Source organism: Podarcis cretensis (assembly GCF_951804945.1).
Source record: "Podarcis cretensis genome assembly, chromosome: 8".
NCBI classification, from domain to species: Eukaryota; Metazoa; Chordata; class Lepidosauria; order Squamata; family Lacertidae; genus Podarcis; species Podarcis cretensis.
This window is the reverse complement of record NC_137177.1, coordinates 17,919,825-17,937,777: the sequence shown is the minus strand read 5'-3', so window position 1 is coordinate 17,937,777 and position 17,953 is coordinate 17,919,825. Positions and strand designations below refer to the sequence as shown.

The window sequence follows — 17,953 nt, the reverse complement described above, 5'->3', positions numbered from 1 at the left end:
AGAAACAGAAGTTGTGAGTTGATGTCATAACCAGAAACCCACCAAATTCACCCCACTTAGCTTTCCAGGTGGGCACGGGTGGCGCTGTGGGTTAAACCACAGAGCCTAGGACTTGCTGATCAGAAGGTCGGCAGTTCGAATCCCCGCGACAGAGTGAGCTCCCGTTGCTCAGTCCCAGCTCCTGCCAACCTAGCAGTTCGAAAGCATGTCAAAGTGCACGTAGATAAATAGGTACCGCTCTGGCGGAAAGTTAAACGGCATTTCCATGCACTGCTCTGGTTCGCCAGAAGTGGCTTAGTCTTACTTACTTACTTATCAAACCTTTATTAGGCATTATGTTGGTAAAACCATAAAAGGAAAATAACATATAAAAGCCTTGAGATATATATAAAAAGGCAGGAGTTGGCTTAGTCATGCTGGCCACATGACCTGGAAGCTGTACGCCGGCTCCCTCAGCCAATAAAGCGAGATGAGCGCCGCAACCCCAGAGTCAGTCACCCATTACCCTTTACCCTTTAGCTTTCCAGAGAGGAGCACAAAAGAAATCTGCAGTCTTTGTAACATTTGCTTTATTGACAAGCACACAAGCAGATCACGAGTGGAGGCAAACAGGCAAGTCTTCAAGGCAACAATCTCCAGAGCTACTTGGCCTTCAGCCTAAGGTGCTCTCCCTTCAAGCAACCCTAGCTTATTCTCTCCCTACCCCCTGCTCCTCGCTAGGACCCTTTCAGCTGTAAAAGCCCTATCATATGCAGACCACCTGTCTCTGCGGCTCGAATTGCCCATTTAGGAACATCTACAGCCATCAAAGGAACACTTAAGGCTCTCTGGATAACAATCCTTGAGTCCAATTAGGCATCACTGATAGACCATGCTGAAAGCCCCATTTGCAGTGCACAATGAGCTTGCAATATTCTAACCAGAGGATATGGGAAATGAGTGGACTCATTCTATGATTTCTAGACTCTGGCTCAGAGGGATAAGCTGTTGTCAAGCTGGAGGCATTATGGTTCTTTGTTCAAAACTGAGTTGAACTAGAGGACAGGAAATCCCAAAAAGGCATTTCTGAAGCTGCTTTCGGAAGTCTGGCCCTACTGCCTTGTGTCACATGGCAATACAAACTTAGGCTTGTTAGCTCTTAAAATTAATAGCTGTGCTGGTAACGGGGCAAGGCCTGGGGTGGAGCTTGTGGTTTTGTCGGATCTGGAAGTAGAGCCTACTTCAAAACCTCCCTATTCACAGAGAAGTAAGCAAGCTGTTTAGATTTGAAAGCCAGTCTTGTTCCTTGCATTTCTGGCAACTTCCCCTCCCCTTTCCCAAATCAGCCAGGTCAGTACTTTGCTGATTAATGACATCAACTAATTCAACTGTGAAATGTAACAATCATTAATAAAAGTGTTGTGGATTAGGGAGCTCCGTGCAAAGGGGAAAGGCTGGCACATGTCAAATCGCTGGGCCCTCTGCCTATACTGAGATGCTGGCAAGCAGATACTCCTTTCACTGCAATGTGCCTGAACAGCATGCAAATAATGGGACCTTCGCACTCTGCCTGGAGCCAGTCCTGAGACCTGTGGGTATAGGGTGGGTTACAGACGCTTCAGGTTACAGACTCCTCTAACCCAGAAATAGTACCTCGGGTAAAGAACTTTGTTTAAGGATGAGAATAGAAATAGCATGGCAGCAGTGCAGCAGCAATGGGAGGCCCCATTAGCTAAAGTGGTACCTCAGGTTAAGAACAGTTTCAGGTTAAGAATGGACCTCCGGAACAAATTACAGTGGTACCTCTGGTTAAGTACTTAATTCATTCCAGAGGTCCGTACTTAACCTGAAACTGTTCTTAACCTGAAGCACCACTTTAGCTAATGGGGCCTCCTGCTGCCGCCAGAGCACGATTTCTGTTCTCATCCTGAAGCAAAGTTCTTAACCTGAAGCACTATTTCTAGGTTAGCGGAGTCTGTAACCTGAAGCATATGTAACCCGAGGTACCACTGTAAGTTCTTAACCCGAGGTACCACTATAATAAGTAAAAAGGTACACTGGTGATTCTTCTTCCTCATCTCACTTCTCAACCGTGCAGAGTTGGCACCAGCGGATTCTGGGGGAGGAGCCTAAGCCAAGATGGCCAAGATCCTGGTTCCTTGGGGACCACTGACCTGAAAGCAGGAGGAATCAGTGGCAAACCTATTGCTGCAGGTGTTTTAGCAACAGAGCCCCCACTCCAATGCATTTGACTTTGTCACTGGATGCTGTTTTCAGCACCGAGAGTTCAATCTGGGTGCTGACCAGAGTGCATTGGGCAAGATTCTCTGGGTAGGTCCTTGCCAATGTCACAGCTTTCCATTTTCTGTGGGCCCAATCCAGAGGGAAAGATGAGCAGAGGGCGCCACTCCTTTCTCGTTCATGGCCTCACCAGGAGCAGGTGAGCATGCAGTCACCAATGGAGGCTCGTTCATTAGGGCAAAGGATGTGCTGAACAACTAGCTTTTGCCTCCCCTTTGCCAACTCTCGCCTGCCTGCCTGCCTGCCTGCCTGCCTTGCTTAACAACCCACCCCAGGGGTGGCCCTCCCCATTAGTTTTCTTCTCCCGAGTGCTGTCCTTGCAGAACTCAGCAGCCAGGAGGAGGAATGAACTCTGGGACACTTGCTGAGAAAGCAGCAAAGTCTACAGTGTGGGCTGAGCCTTGCAACTCTTCAGACTTCCAGCTACATCTCTCGATCTCTTTGCCACTGCCACAAACCCTGAAAGAGACAAGGCACACTTGACGCATGATGCCACAAATTGCTGCCTGCTTAAAAGCCCATGCGGAGGAAAAAAGGAGAGCAAAAACTGCTTCTATCCTTGCTTGATAGAGCCCTAATGCCCCTCGTAAGTAGTGTTCCTTCATACACACTCGCAAGTGAATGCATAAGGGGTGATGGGAGTTGTGAGGGGAAGCAGAAGGGAAACAACCTCGTTTCTGGAGGGGGGTATCAGAGCAGGCCCAACAGGAATGGCCCTACCATTGGGCAGAGTGAGGCAGCTGCCCTGGTTGGCAGTGGCCGTGAAGCTAACCTGCTGCATCCGGCAGCGGTGGAGGCTGCAGTTCCTCCCATAGCTAGTATTTCAGTTCTCAGCTGCCACTTGGGTTGAGTTCTGTTCATTGGAACGGTCAGTGCAAAGTCATCTTGTCCTTGGCAAAAGGCAGCAAAACGTCTTGGGCATTGCATGAGTCAGGCATCAGAGACGGCAGGCACAGTGTCGACAGCAATGAGGTGGGCAGTGTTTCCTGTTACAGGTATGCAAAAGTCATTTCTTTTCATCTCTGTAAACATCGGTTTTGATGAGCAGGAGCCTCAAACAATCCCACAGAGATCTTGATTGGTAATCAAAATGTGCAGATGCAAGCTGAAGAGAAGTCGTGGGGGATACGGTGTATAGAAAGGGAAATTACACTTCTCTTGAAACAGGGTTTGCGAAGGCCACCAGCAATGACAAGGGACTGAAAGACCATTTTGAACATTCTTCCATGTTGCATATAGGGTTGCCACCTTTATCCTGGCAAAATACTGGATGGGGTGGGGGGTTGGAGGGAATTCCCCCCCCCCAAGCTGGTGCTGAAGTGTCTTCAAAGCAATCCATTACAATCTATTTCAACCTAACAGGATGGCCTCTCTGGAATTTGTTGCACATACATACACATGAATTTGCAAATCTGTCTGTGCTTGGCTATACAGAGCTTAAATACATGACCTTTCACACACACCTTTCAAACAGATGTGTTTAGAGCGGATCTCTTAACTTGGCACAGATTGAGAGAGAACACCTGAAATACAGGACAAAACTGTATCAATACAGGACGTAGCGTTTCACACTGAAATACGGGACAATCCTGTATTTATCCTGGTCAGGTGGCAACCCTAGCTGCAGGTGTTCAGTGCATCCGGACAGCAGTTTCTTCTGTAAATATCAGGTTTCTAGCCCTCATTGTTGCAAGCAAAACAAAAACAAACAAAATGCAATCTGGGGATGTTAAAAAGCTGAGAAATTGAGGTTGCTGGTGTTTCAGGGAATCCAGTTCCCCATGACCCATCACCTCTGGGTGAAAAAATCCTGTTCACACTTAATTGCCTTCCTCAATCCAGCTGCAGTAGATGTTCTCTCTACACCAGGGGTGGGAAGCTGGTGATGGTCCTGATGTTGCTGTACTGCAGTTCCAATTATCTCTGAACATCAGGCATACTGAGTGGGGCTGATGGACTGCAATGTCATCTTGAGGTCCAATGGTAGTAATAAATAATGATAATGATAATAATAATAATAATAATAATAATAATAATAATAATAATAATAATTCTCCCTGTCTGCTCTACACACACACACACACACCCAACACTCCCTTATCTTTCAGCCAGCAGCTGGGTTAGGATGGAACGGTCACCCATTTTTGCATTCCCCCTCAATAAAAAACATTTGCAATGATCAGATAATTTGCTGGACCACGAGTTAGCTCAGCTGGTTAGAGTGTGGTGCTAATAAGGCCAAGATAAGGGTTCAGTCCCCTTATGGGCCACCTGCATATTCGTGCATTGTAGGGGGTTGGACTAGATGATGCTCGGGTTCCCTTCCAACTGCATTTCTATGATTCTATGAAATGCCCCTGGGGATTATAAAGAGACACAAGTAGACCAAATTTGAAAAATGAGGAATTTGCTCAAAAATCATCAAATGCACTTTGTGTATGAGAGAGAAAAGAAATAACCCAAAACCACACAAAAAAAGCAGGTGCTGGTGCTGAATCAGTTAAGACAGACTTAAAAGCATTTTGAGTTAAAAGCATTCAGGGAAAGACCGTGGCTCAGGACTGAAGCAGCTGCCCTGAATGCAGCAGCTCTCAGGTTCACTCCCTGGGATCTCCACATAGGGTTGAGAGAGACTCCCTTTCTGAAACCCTGGAGAGCTGCTGCCAATCAGTGCAGGCAATAGTGAGTTGGATGGGCCATTAGTCTGACACAGTGTAAGGCAGCTCCGTACATTCCATGCGAGTGATTAAAAAGCACCCCCACCCCAACTTATTGGTACACCATTAAGAAAAAAACAACTCTTTACGAAACACCTATAAAAACTGTAGATTGCATGCACTATTTTAGAAGAGGCACACACAAGGAGAGGGGGAGTTAGGCAAGACAACTCCCTGCTGAATTATAGTTCTGTGTTATTTAGTGGGTAGTAGCAATTTTGTATTCTTCACCTCCAGCCTCCATCTTTGGCTGGCCATGGTCTGAAAGTGGGGCTCTCCTGCTGGACCCAACTTCACCACAAAGCAGCGACATGGCAGGTTTCCACACTACAAAAAGCTGCTCTGACACCCTGTAAACTAAATGTTCTCAAGTTGTGGTTCATGAACCATTGGTGGTCCAACAGCTCCATCCAAGTAGTACATGGGAAAGTTGCAAAAGGGTCGAGAAGATGTACAGTACTTCATTTTTCCAGGGATGGCAATAGAGGCTATTTTGAGCAGCATCTTCAAGAACAAATGCAGAAGCAGGCGAATTACTGAATCGGATCCGAGGGTAAAACTGGCAAATGTCACACCCAACTTCACAGAACTTTACTCACTAAAACAGAGACAGCCGTTGCATTAGAGAGGCAAGGACGTAGTTCCTGATCTGGTTGCCTTCCAGATGATGTTGTCCCTGCAGCTTCCATTGCCCCATGTTGGCAGGTTCTGATGGAAATCGGAGTCATAATGATATCTGGAGGGCATCAGGTTGGGGAATGCTGCCCTGGATTAAGTCCAATTGATCACAGTAGGACTTAAATCTCAGTAGATATGGATCAGGGCATACCAAGGGGTTGGTAAGGACACAGGCCTGGGGCAGGGCACAAAAATCATGCCTTGCCACTCTGGCTCAGAGTGGCTGAGTCCACCTGCCCATCTATGTGCTCTCCAGGCTTCTCATCTGCTTCTCTGGGTGGCCAGGCAAGGCACATAGGCTCATCTGGGTGCCTTGGTGGAGGAATTTGGCTGCTGGCATAGGCCATCACAGAGCAGACCTGACCCCAACGGCCATGGAGGAATTCACTGGTGGAGCGAGCAAGCGTTTTGAGTTTCTGGCTCATAGTCTCTCCCAGTTTTAGAGGTGCCAATACAGCTCCTTGCCAAGGGTACAAGGGACGAGGGGATGGGCACCAATGCAGCTCCTTGCCAAGGGAGCTTAGGTACACCTCTGGGCAGGATTACACAGGACACTGGTGATCAGGACTAAGAGGCATCAAGGAGGGCTGAGAAGCCCCAGGTTGGCAGAGTTGTGTGCATTTAGCAATGCTGACAACACAAGGACGGAATAAAATGTCTTACCTTGTGTCAGGAACTAACTGGACAGAGAGGAGTGGTGGGAGGCACCAGCCGGGGAACCCCCAAGGGAAACCCCAGAGGAAGAAGGCTCAGAGCCTGGGAGTTGGTGGTGGAACACTAAAGAGAGATCAGCAGGAGAGGCAGGGCTGGAAGCTGAAGGGGCAATGGAGTTTAGTGAGCAGGGAGAGCCAGTGACAGGAAGCAGTTCAGACTCCAAGGCTGAAGCTGGGGTGGGGGGGTCAAGAGGCTGCTGAAGAATCCAGAGAGTCTGCTTCTCCTACTGTGACAAGCTCTCTTCCCCCCCGGTCTCCAAGAACACACAGAATAAAGAGAATAAAGAGGAGGGCAGAGACCAGAGGTGCGCAGACACAGTTTGAGACTGCTTGGAAAACATCTGGGAGAGGAGGAGCCTTAGAAAGGGTGGGAGACAGGGACCTTCAGTCCTGGCAACTGCTCCACAGAGGCAAGACCTGCTGGGAAGGGTTGCTGAGTTGTCTGCTATTTCCTTGAATAAAGAGTTGACTTTACTGGCAATGGAGCCTTGTGTCTTTCGTGCTGACCTGTGTCTGACTCCAGCCCTGACACCTTGTGAGTCTCAGCCTTATTTATAAAATGTTCAGTTTCTAGCCCTTGTGATGGGGGGGGAAGGCTTGAAGATGGATGGGCAATATCTAGGGAAATCTCAGGATTCAAGAAAGGGAAGCCTGAGCAGGATTTCTAATTGTCAGAGTTGAGCTTTCAGTACCTAATTCCTTGTCCCTCCTTATAATGAGCAGGAATAGGATAATTCTCATCTCCTTTTAACCTTGAAAAAGACGTATGTCAGTTTTGCAGAATTGAATATAGCCTGCAGAATGTCTCTGCATGGGACCTTGCTGCAGAATGTTGTTGTATCTAAATGCACAGTATACACAGGTCTGTGTTTAGAGATCCTCTTCTCTCCAGCTGCACAGTCAATGGAGCACTGTGATGAGATACAGTGACTTTAAAAAGAAGAGTGCCTTCTCTGGTTTCTGCAACACTGGCAGTTGCTTATCTCAAACACTGGTGGCCACTGGTGCCTCTTCAAAAGCTGTCTTGAAGACCTGCAGCAAAGACCTCCTCACTGCATCCTTGAACTCCTGCCCCACGAAGACATAGAGCAAGGGGTTGATGCAGCTGTTGAACAAGGCCAGACACTTGGAAAGAGGGATGGCCACCAGGTGCACAGCATCTGGAACAGCATCCATAGAGATCCTTGCCAGAGCCAGGGCATGGTAGGGCAGCCAGCAGAGGAAGAAGCAGAAGACCACCCTGGTAACCACCAAGAAGGGCTTGCTGGACTTGTTGAGCTTCTTCTTGTGCATGGTCACCACCAGGATGGTGTAGGAGATCGAGATGACCAGCAAGGGCAGTAGGAACTGGTAGAGAAAGATGCAGATGGTGAGGACTTCTGCTTCCTGCCAGTCCTGGAAGATGTCCAGGTTGTTGCAGGAGCTCCGGTTATTCTTCTCCACTGAGATCTCAGTGAAGAAGTAAGAGCTGGGGACGAAGAAGGTGAGGGAGATCATCCAGAGGAGCCCGCAAGTCCCCCATGTGAGGCGCGGGGTCCGATAGTTCTGGCACCAGACAGGGGCCACCACCAGCACGCAGCGGTCCACACTGATGGAGCTGAGTAGCAGGACACCGCTGCACACGCTCAGCCCAAAAAGGCAGTTGGCCACCTTGCAGGCCACTGAGCCAAAGGGCCAGTGCAGGTCCAGAGCCAAGTTCAACACTGTGACGAAGATCAGGGAGGTGGAAGCCAAGTCGGCCAAGGCGAGGTTGAAGAACCAAATGGTGTTGGAGGTCCAGCGGAGCTTCCAGCCGGTGACCCACAACACTATCCCATTCCCAGTCACTCCGGCTAGGAAGATGAAGCTGAAGATCACCCCAGTGATGACCTTTACAGTGCTGCGCACAGTGGCTTCCTCCAGGACCAGAGAGGGTGAGGAGACATTGCCTGATGGGCTTGTTGACATCTCCCTGCCAAAGAGAGAAGGAGACGGAGAGAAAACTCATATAGCATTAATTATAATTTTTATATAGTGCCATCACTTATGTTGGGGTGGAGAGCACATTGGTTGGGCTCCAACTCCCATCAGCCCTAGTCAACGTGGCCAAAGGTCAGAGATGATGGGAGTTGTCGCCCAGCAACAGCTGGAGGGCCACAGATATCCCATCCCTGTACTAGTGTATCATGGATGGCCAAATAGTCACAGGTGGAATAGGTCATGGGTTCCCAAATTGTGGTTCATGGACCACCAGTGGTCTAGGAGCTTCATTCAAGTTGTCCACAGTGTGTGGATTTGTGGTTGAAGAAAAGAGATGGTGCATTCCTTGCATTAAACATACACATTGGTTTTGATTGTATTTTATACATTTCTTATATTGTATTTTACTGCAATGCAATCTGAATTCTATGGAATGTGTATTTAAGAAATAAAAGAAGCAACAGTAATGCAATTTAGAATCATGCAGCATCTAGCTCATTACAGTTGTTGCAAAAGGCAGAAATAGTGATCCACCAATACCCTCTGCAATTGTCAAGTGGTCCGTGGGGAAAGGAGGTTTGGAAACCACTGGAATAAGTTTTAGTGGTTTGAGGTTCCCCCTGGATCTATGAGCCTGGATGTGGCACTGAGTGGGGCATGAGCTCATCCCTTGCTTTCCTGCAGCACATAGCTAAAACTATGGAATATGCAGAGATGGCCACCAGTTTGGATGATGTTAGAAGGGGATTAGACAAAATCGCGGAGGGTACTAGCCATGGTGACTATGCTCTACCTCCACTGTCAAGCGTCAGCATACCTATGAATGCCTGAAGCTGTGAATCACAGGTGAGCAGAGTGTTGATGCCCACAGGTTCTGCTTGCAGGCTTCCCCAAAACATCTGGTTGGCCTCTGGGAGAATAGGAGGCCGGACCAGAGAGGCCTTTAGTCTGATCCAGGAAGGTTATTCTTAAGTTCCTGTGCTGAGTGCTCATTGCAAAGCCACATCAAGGCTAAGGGAGCTGTCCAGGATTAGGTGCTGTAATTTCCCCAATAACAGCCCTTTCTCATACCCTGGGCTTAAGGTACATGAGGTCCTTGGCCATCACTGCACCACCTAAATGATAAGCACCATCAACTTCATAATTATTTTGGGCAGGGGTAAAAGGGCGACAGGGTGTCTTCTGCATCCTCACTGCAGCTTTTCAACCCCCTACCCTCCTCTTTCCGTTCACAGCCACTCTATCCCATGCAAGAGTCTGCAGCCCAAAGGGAAAACTCAGCCCTCCATGTACTCAACCACTAAAATCTAGGTGGCTTGTAAGAGTAGAATAAGGAGGTATATGGGTGGGTGGTCCTTCTAGCTTTTGCTATAGTATGAGTTGCATGGAAATGCAAACAATAAGACACAACACACCCATGCTCTCTTATCTTGTCTTGATCGTATTCATATGGTGTACACGTGGAAAAACCCACAAGAGAATTAAGATTAACATTTTTGTTTGATCCACCATGCATGCAGCATATTGGTAATTAATTGAGGGATCTTATCTCTCTCCTTTCTTTCTTGTTTCCATTTTGTAAATTTGTCATTATTTGAAAACTTCAATAGGATAGATAGATAGATGATAGATAGATGGATATGGAAATGGAAAAAAGAAGGCAGACTTGCAGGGGGTTGGCTAAGGGCAGACTGAGATTGGTGGGGCAGTGCCCAGTTCACCCTACTGGACTAAGCCTCCTCTAGGATCTACGAGTGAAGAAGAAGAAAAAAGGTTGCCTGGCTGGAGGGGCCAGGATTTCTGGGTTTTCATCCAAAGGAGAACCCTGTACTCCCTTTTCAGTTCTGTTCCACCACTCCTTTCTCCCACCCACCCACCACCCTATGCAATTACTTTAAATATATATATATATCTCAGTAAGTGAAATTCTCAAGGGCAATCTCTGTTGCTCTGGTTACAGCACAACTTCTTTCTAGCTGGGAATATTACGCAGAGCAGAGGGGAGGGAGGAGCGTGAGTTGGAGGGCAGCTTGGATGAATGAAACACCGTTCAAAAGCAGAAAGTTGCATAAGGGGTTGTAGAGATGTTCTGTTGCCAAGAGATGGGAAGAGGTAGAGCAAGCAGAGCTGCCATGGTGGGAGTTGGTCAGTGATGACATGTGCCAAGCCCTTATGGGGGCAGTTCGCCTGCACCCAAACCCCGCAGTGCCTCTCTCTCTAAATTCAACATTCATGTTGAAGGCAAACATGTAGGAATATGTTAATGACGTAGATCGTGGGAAAGGTACTGGTGGATCTAATCTCTCCTTTCATATTTGCAAGCACAAATGTAGAAAATCGTGAGAGCGTTTTTGAAATCATAGCACATTTTATTTATTTTTATTTTCAGGTGATATACATGGTTCTCTTCCTCCTCATTTCATCCTCACAACCACCCTGTGAGGTAGGTAAGTGACTGGCCCAAAATCACCTAGTTTGCTTCTTGGCTGTGTGGAGATTTGAACCCTGGTCTTCCATGTCCTAGTCCGACACTCTAACCACTACACCACACTGAATTTTCAGCTTGTAACATTGTTAATAGCATTCAGAGTTCAGTTGTGCAATGATAATTTTGATGGTGGCGGGGGTTTTAATATAAGACTATTCTTGAATCCGGGGACGCAGGTGGCGCTGTGGGTTAAAGCCTCAGTGCCTAGGACTTGCCGATCGAAAGGTCGGCGGTTCGAATCCTTGCGGTGGGGTGCGCTCCCGCTGCTCGGTCCCAGTGCCTGCCAACCTAGCAGTTCGAAAGCACCTCTGGGTGCAAGTAGATAAATAGGGACCGCTTACCAGCGGGAAGGTAAACGGCGTTTCCGTGTGTGGCTCTGGCTCGCCAGAGCAGCGATGTCACGCTGGCCACATGACCCGGAAGTGTCTCCGGACAGCGCTGGCCCCTGGCCTCTTAAGTGAGATGGGCGCACAACCCCAGAGTCTGTCAAGACTGGCCCGTACGGGCAGGGGTACCTTTACCTTTTATTCTTGAATCCAGAATTTTGGCATTTTAGATTTGGAGGAGAGAGAAAAATCTGCTGGATCTCTCTCAGATGAGAACTTAGGTTTTCGGCTCCGCTTCTTGCATCCCTGCTGGAGATCACCATCTGTATGCAATCTTGTTATGCAACACTCCTGCGGCTGTATAAATAACATAGCTATTGTTGCGTCTGGCCTGCTGGGGACGGCTGTAACCTAGAAGCTCTCTGCGTGTGGGTGGTACGCATTGTGCAACCTTTCTCAAAACTCATTCCAGCTGCTGTTTAAATGCCCAGAGACATACAACCTGGAAACAGCAAAATAAAAAAGGTATACAGGTAGCTGGGGGTTGCAGTACCACCATTTTTACTAACCCCCCTGCTCTTCTGCTGTTAACAGCAGCCCAGCACAGAAGTGAAACAGGTGAAAATTCCACACTCTCTGTGTCAAGGAAAACTGTTCTCAACCGACTTTGTGTATTGAGTACAAAAAGCCAGGTCAGTGAAAAGAAAAGTCACCAGTCTGCAGGATATTTTGAAAACGGCACCTTTCCCCTGTTTCTTCATGATATATGAAAAAGGAACTGGACCAACATTTTGTAGCAAAACGCCCATGTTTACATTTTGCGCCCTATTACTTTAACATCGACTTCGTTGGACTGGTCATGTTGTTCGGATGCCTGGAACAAGTACAAATTCAGGACGAAAGGGAAAAACGAGCTAAGAGGAAGACACGTTTGGCAAATCCTCACCGTGATCAACTCCCGCCCAGAAACCTATATCCCCACTGTGGAAGGATGTGCGGATCCAAAATTGGCCTCCACAGTCACTTAGAGACACACTGTTAAGACCTCAGGGAAGACACCCTTACTCAGCTACCAGTGATCACAGAAGACGAAGAAGACGACTTTTGCATCTGGCTACCTTACCAGAATTGCACTTCATGCCATGATGTTGATGGGACTCTAGGCACAAGGGCAGGAATCCGCAGGCTGCCAGATATTGTAGGACTACAATACTGTCACGCGACAAATACATCATATTAATTTAGTAAGGCCTTCAATGTCATGGCACCGCTAATGTGGAGCTACTAAATTAGACAGGCACCTCCAATTCTGATATTTCACCCAGCGGTCTGACTGTATATAACGCACCTTCCTTCATCGTTTACAAAGGCAGCACAGAACAGAGTTAGCGGGGTGCATCTCTGTAGAGAACTAAGCAGGGGAAGAGGACTGCGAAGATGCTGCTTTTGCGCCCCACTTGTCCGTTAGTGTCAATAAATACGGCCGAATTTCCAGGGTCCCGTCCCGTCCCCCGACCCCCAGGTCTATAGAAAGGGAATCGAAACCCCAAGAGCACGTTTGCCCCTTCAGACGCGCGCCGCAATCCCTTTCTGCTCCAATATTTCCGGCACCACCTTAAAGGCCGGAATTCTTTACATTTCCATGGAGAGCGGAGAGAAGTCGGGGAAGTGATCAGGCCAAGCCACGGAGGGCTTGCAGCGCGAGCTGGAACTGTTCAAAGCGCAGTGTGCCTCCTCTTTTATTTTAAGGTTCCTTATTTATTAAAGCTGGGAGGAAACTGGGGACGGGGGTTCTTATTGGTGCATGGAGGCAGGTGCTCAACCGGTGTGGTTTTTCTCAGCATTCCCTCCTCCACGGAGGGGGGGGGTGAGCTCGACCTGTTGAACTATGCTGCCTCTTATGCCTGGATAGCTCAGTTGACTAGAGCGTGGTGCTGATAACGCCAAGGTTGCAGGTTCAATCCTCGTATGGGACAGCTGCTTATTCCTGCATGGCAGGAGGTTGGACTAGATGACCGGTGGTGGATACGTGCGCCAATACTGGCGCTCTGTTGTCCAGGCAGCGGGCGGGGCGCGCCTTGCCCCTGCTATTCAGCCCGTTAGCTGCCTCCAAGCGGGCGTCTCCTTCTGCATGAGGCTCATCAATCAACCTCCCCGCGACGGGGCGGGAGATCTGCAGGCAGGCTCGCCCGCTCCCATTCCTGCGCCCTTGTCCCCGGTGGCGACGGCGGGAGGTTTGCTAATAATGACGGATTAGGATGAGCCAGCCGGCCCCGCGGGCCGCTTTGGGACACCGGAGCCGCCGGGGGAGCGCAGGGCCACGTGCTCCGGAGCCGCCAAGGCCCATTAGGCGCGCTAATTGATGCGCGCCCAGCTGCTTCAACGCACGCACAGCTAACAAACGCCAGGCGCGCCGCCGGCGAGCTGTTAATTCATTAAGCGCTTTCTCTCCAGACAAGGCGGAGGAAAGAGTTGGCCGCGGAGGAAAAGGTTTAATCGAGGCTTGAGAACACAGCGCGACGCCCTCCGATTTATTAACTCCCGCTCTGACCACTGGACGCCACTCCCGTCGCCTCGGTGGTCGTGCTTTTCTTCTTAAATCCGTATCCCTACCTCCGCCTTTCCTATTGTAAGAAGGGTATCCACTCCAATATCTATTGCCTAATAAAATCTAATTATGTTATTGCACTGATCAGTGTTGCTGGGCAGAAAAATCTTGCGCTGCTTAATTTTTCCGCGGGAAAGAAAATTCCCTTTTATAAGTTCATTAGTAACCATGAGTGGGTGCCAGCTGTGAGTACAATATTAGCCAAGCTTTGTACTTTCAAAGTGTTTAGCCTAAATACAAGTAAAATAAACCTTGTTAAATTAGATTACTCTCTAGGGCAGGTAGCCAGGATAGTGCTCTCCAGATTTCACCCCCCCCCCCCATTAGCCCCAACCAGCAAGTGTCAGAAAATTATGGGAGTTCGATACTTAAGCAGAAGTAGTAAATATTTAAAGTACCAGAAGGGGAAGTTGAAGGAAGTCAGGGGAGAGGGGGGTTTCATTTTCTTTTATATGACAAATGTTATATTGTGTTGTTTGATTGAACATTAAACTGTAAAAAACCAATAAAATCTTCCAAAAAAAGGGAAAAGAAATTATGGAAATTCAACATCTGGTGGGTCCACATTGGCTAACCTTGTTTTAGGGCATCCCCCCACCCCCGATGCAAACTGGTTTGTTTCTGATTTGTTACACTATGGAAATTATCCTAATTTGGATGACAATATTATCTGGGCATTTTCCCAGTTCAAACTTTTCCTGAAAACCCGCATTGCTGACATTTATATCCCTCCTTTTTCCCAAGGTGCCCAATTCAAGGTGGTTATGTTGATATACAAAGCATGCCAGTGCAAGTAGATAAATAGGTACTGCTGTGGCAGGAAGGTAAACAGTGTTTCCTTGTGCTCTGGTTTCCATCACGGTGTTCCGTTGCACCAGAACCAGTTTAGTCATGCTGGCCACATGTGGGTCATGTGGGCACATGTGGACAAACACCAGCTCCCTCGGCCTGAAAGTGAGATGAGCACCGTAACCCCATAGTCACCTTTGACTGGACTTAACCCTCCAGAGGCCCTTTACCTTACCTTACCTACAAAGCTGCAAAACAGCTTGTGTCCCAAACAACTGAAGGAGTGCCTCAGCACATATAGGTAAAGGTAAAGGGACCCCTGACCATTAGGTCCAGTCGTGGCCGACTCTAGGGTTGCGGCACTCATTTCACTTTATTGGCCGAGGGAGCCAGCATACAGCTTTCGCACATATAGAGCTGCCCAAATGTTAATGTGAGTGGGGGAGACTCTTGCTGATGGTACCACGATCCTTTGGGATCCCAGGGACAGTGGTGCACAGGAGAGCCTTCTCTGTGGTGGCCCCTTGCAATGGAACTCCCTCACTCGGCACTTTCATTGTACTCTTAGGACTCAGTTTCATCTTGTCCTCTGCTTTCACCCCCAGGGAAAACCACTGTTTAGTGCTCAATTGGAGCAAACAACAATTCGGGTTTTCTCCGTATTGACATTTGTTCCAATTTAGCGCTAAAGAGTTGGTTTTCCCCAGGAAAGGAGTGGTGCGAGCGGAAAACCACTCAGACCTCTGCCTAGAGTGGAAAACTTATTAGATCTGTGCTTCCCCTCCACTTCTGCACTCTAGTAATTTCTGTGTTGTTTTAATTATAGTTCTAAGTGATGTTTTAAAGGTAAAGGTAAAGGTACCCCTGCCCGTACAGGCCAGTCTTGACAGACTCTGGGGTTGTGCGCCCATCTCACTTAAGAGGCCAGGGGCCAGCGCTGTCCGGAGACACTTCCGGGTCACGTGGCCAGCGTGACATCGCTGCTCTGGCCAGAGCCAGAGCCAGAGCCGCACACGGAAATGCCGTTTACTTTCCCGCTGGTAAGCGGTCCCTATTTATCTACTTGCACCTGGAGGTGCTTTCGAACTGCTAGGTTGGCAGGCGCTGGGACTGAGCAGCGGGAGCGCACCCCACTACAGGGATTCGAACCGCCGACCTTTCGATCGGCAAGCCCTAGGCGCTGAGGCTTTAACCCACAGCGCCACCTGCGTCCCACAAGTGATGTTTTAGTGATATACAATGTTTGAGCCAGGGCTTTTTTTCAGCCATAACTCACTCCAGAACCTCTCAGGTGGGTGCCACTGCCATTATAAGAGAACAAGGAAGGCATTCATGGTGAGATTCCTGCATTGCAGGGGTTGGACTAAATGATCCTTGGGGTCCCAACTCTACAATTCTATGATTCTCTCTCCATTTACGCTGCCTCAAGTAGCAGCATACTAAACAGAGCAGAAGCTGCTCCACATACTGTAGAATTCCTATACGGAGAGCAATTTACCTGCAGGGAACAGAATTAACCCCCCAGGTGTGAGAGTCCCTCTCCCCTACACACCCACACCCACCCACATACCAGACAGCTTCACTGTGTGAAAATGCTTTCCGAGCAGAAATTTTGTGACCTGTGAAGATGCTCTTTAGAACAAGCATTGAAGGGTCCCAAGATCTAGGGAAGAATTGTGGCTTCTTTGCCTTTGGGTTTCCTTAAAGAAATGAAAGGAGAGAGTGGATCCTCCATATTCAGAATCAGTGTACCCTTGTGGGATGCTAGGTGGGAACAAAGAACAAGGGGTTACTTTCTTGCCTTGATTGTGAGTTTCTCAGACATTTGATTAGTCACTTTTGAAGGCAAAGCACCAGGCAGCATGGACTTTAAGTCACATCTAATAAGATGATTTATATAGAGTTCCTTTGGGCAGCAATCACATACTCATTTACCTGGGAATAGGTTCCACTGAACTTACTTCTGAGTAGACATGTATAGGGATTAACAACCCAAACACTTATGTCCACCTCTGCCTCAGTTTCCCCATCTATGAAACGGCCCTATTACCACCTATTATCTGTGGCCACGTTACAGCACCAGATTTCTAACTCCCCAAAGCACCTCCAAAGGGGGGGGAATACACCTGCATGTTAAAAGGATGCATCTTATATATCCTTTTCTAGCACAGGGGAGTGTGTGCATGATCATGTATGGAGGGGGAAAAGAAGGAAGACCGAACACTGTTCCTAACCCACTTTTTAATTTGGACCTAAATCCATTGAAAGAGATGGTTTTACAAAGTTGGATCTCTCCCCAGTTATGGTTTTAAAAAGGTAATTACTCTTGTAATAATTCGGTGGATAGGGCTTTAGAAAGGCTTTTGTCGTCATGTTGTTAATTATTATCCATCGCTAGAAACAGGTGGTTTTACAAAGTTCCGTACCTCCTTACGCATGAAAAAGGCGATTATTATTATAATGACAAGTTTGTTGGAGATGGTCTTGGAAAGCCTTTTGTTGTTACACTGGTTAGTCATGTCCGCTCACTTCAGTGGGTCTACTCTGAGTAAGACTAGCATGGAATACAACCCATTATCTCTCCATCACCATCCTAAGGAGCCGGTGTATAAGAGGGAAAGGAGGAGGAGAAAAACCCTTTTGGGATCAAGCTGTCTTACCTTGCTTCAGGTGTGGTCAGTCTCTTCAACAGGTTAGAAAGGTAGTGAGTTCTGGCCGCCGCCTCCTCTGTCCATCTGCTGGCTGAAGGTGTGGGTGATTTTCTGCTAGCTCCCGAAGAAGAGTGGAAGATGCTGTTTGATCCAGACCCAGTAGGATGACCTGAGCCCAGTGCTGTGGGCAATGAAGCTAATGCTCCGTCTATTACTGAAAAGCCCCCAAGTACTGAGTGTCAGAGAAGCGGATTAGCTGTTCCCTGCAAGGTGATGCGGGGCTCGCTGGCATATCTTTGTCTTCCTGTGCGTGAGGGAGATGTGGAGCGTGTGAGACACGGGGAGAGAGCACGAGAGCAAGTGCTGAAGCTGGAAGGAGCAAGCCGGTCTATAAGGTAGCAAGAAACTCAGCTGCCCAATAGAATTGATGCAATAGGGAGAGGGGGTGTCTCCCTCGCAGACAATGGATGGGTTAATGCAGCCTCCCCCAACGCAATGTTTTGGACTACAACTCCTGTCTGCAGCAGCCAGCATGGGCAATGGTCAAGGGTGATGGTTCCTGCCTCAAAAATCTGGAGGGCCCCATGTTCAAAGGAAAGAAGAAAAACTGTGCTAGTGCAACCCCCCCCCCCTTTTCCAGCTCTTACTCTGCCTTTTCCTCTCCTTCAGCTGCACCATGGTGATGAACAACCCTGGACTTAAAAGAAGGATGCAACACAGGTGCAAGTGACAGTTCAGGCATTA

At 48.2% G+C, this 17,953-nt stretch overlaps 1 pseudogene across 1 annotated transcript; it reads right to left on the bottom strand.

Annotated features, from left to right (window-relative positions):
* Positions 1–4,354: 4,354 nt before the first annotated feature.
* LOC307221601 (chemerin-like receptor 1 pseudogene) lies at positions 4,355–17,582 on the bottom strand (annotated as a pseudogene). Its single transcript, XR_013843846.1, has 2 exons — positions 17,219–17,582; positions 4,355–8,339 (listed from the first exon to the last, which is right to left on the bottom strand). The product of XR_013843846.1 is annotated as a chemerin-like receptor 1 pseudogene (transcript).
* Positions 17,583–17,953: the final 371 nt, after the last annotated feature.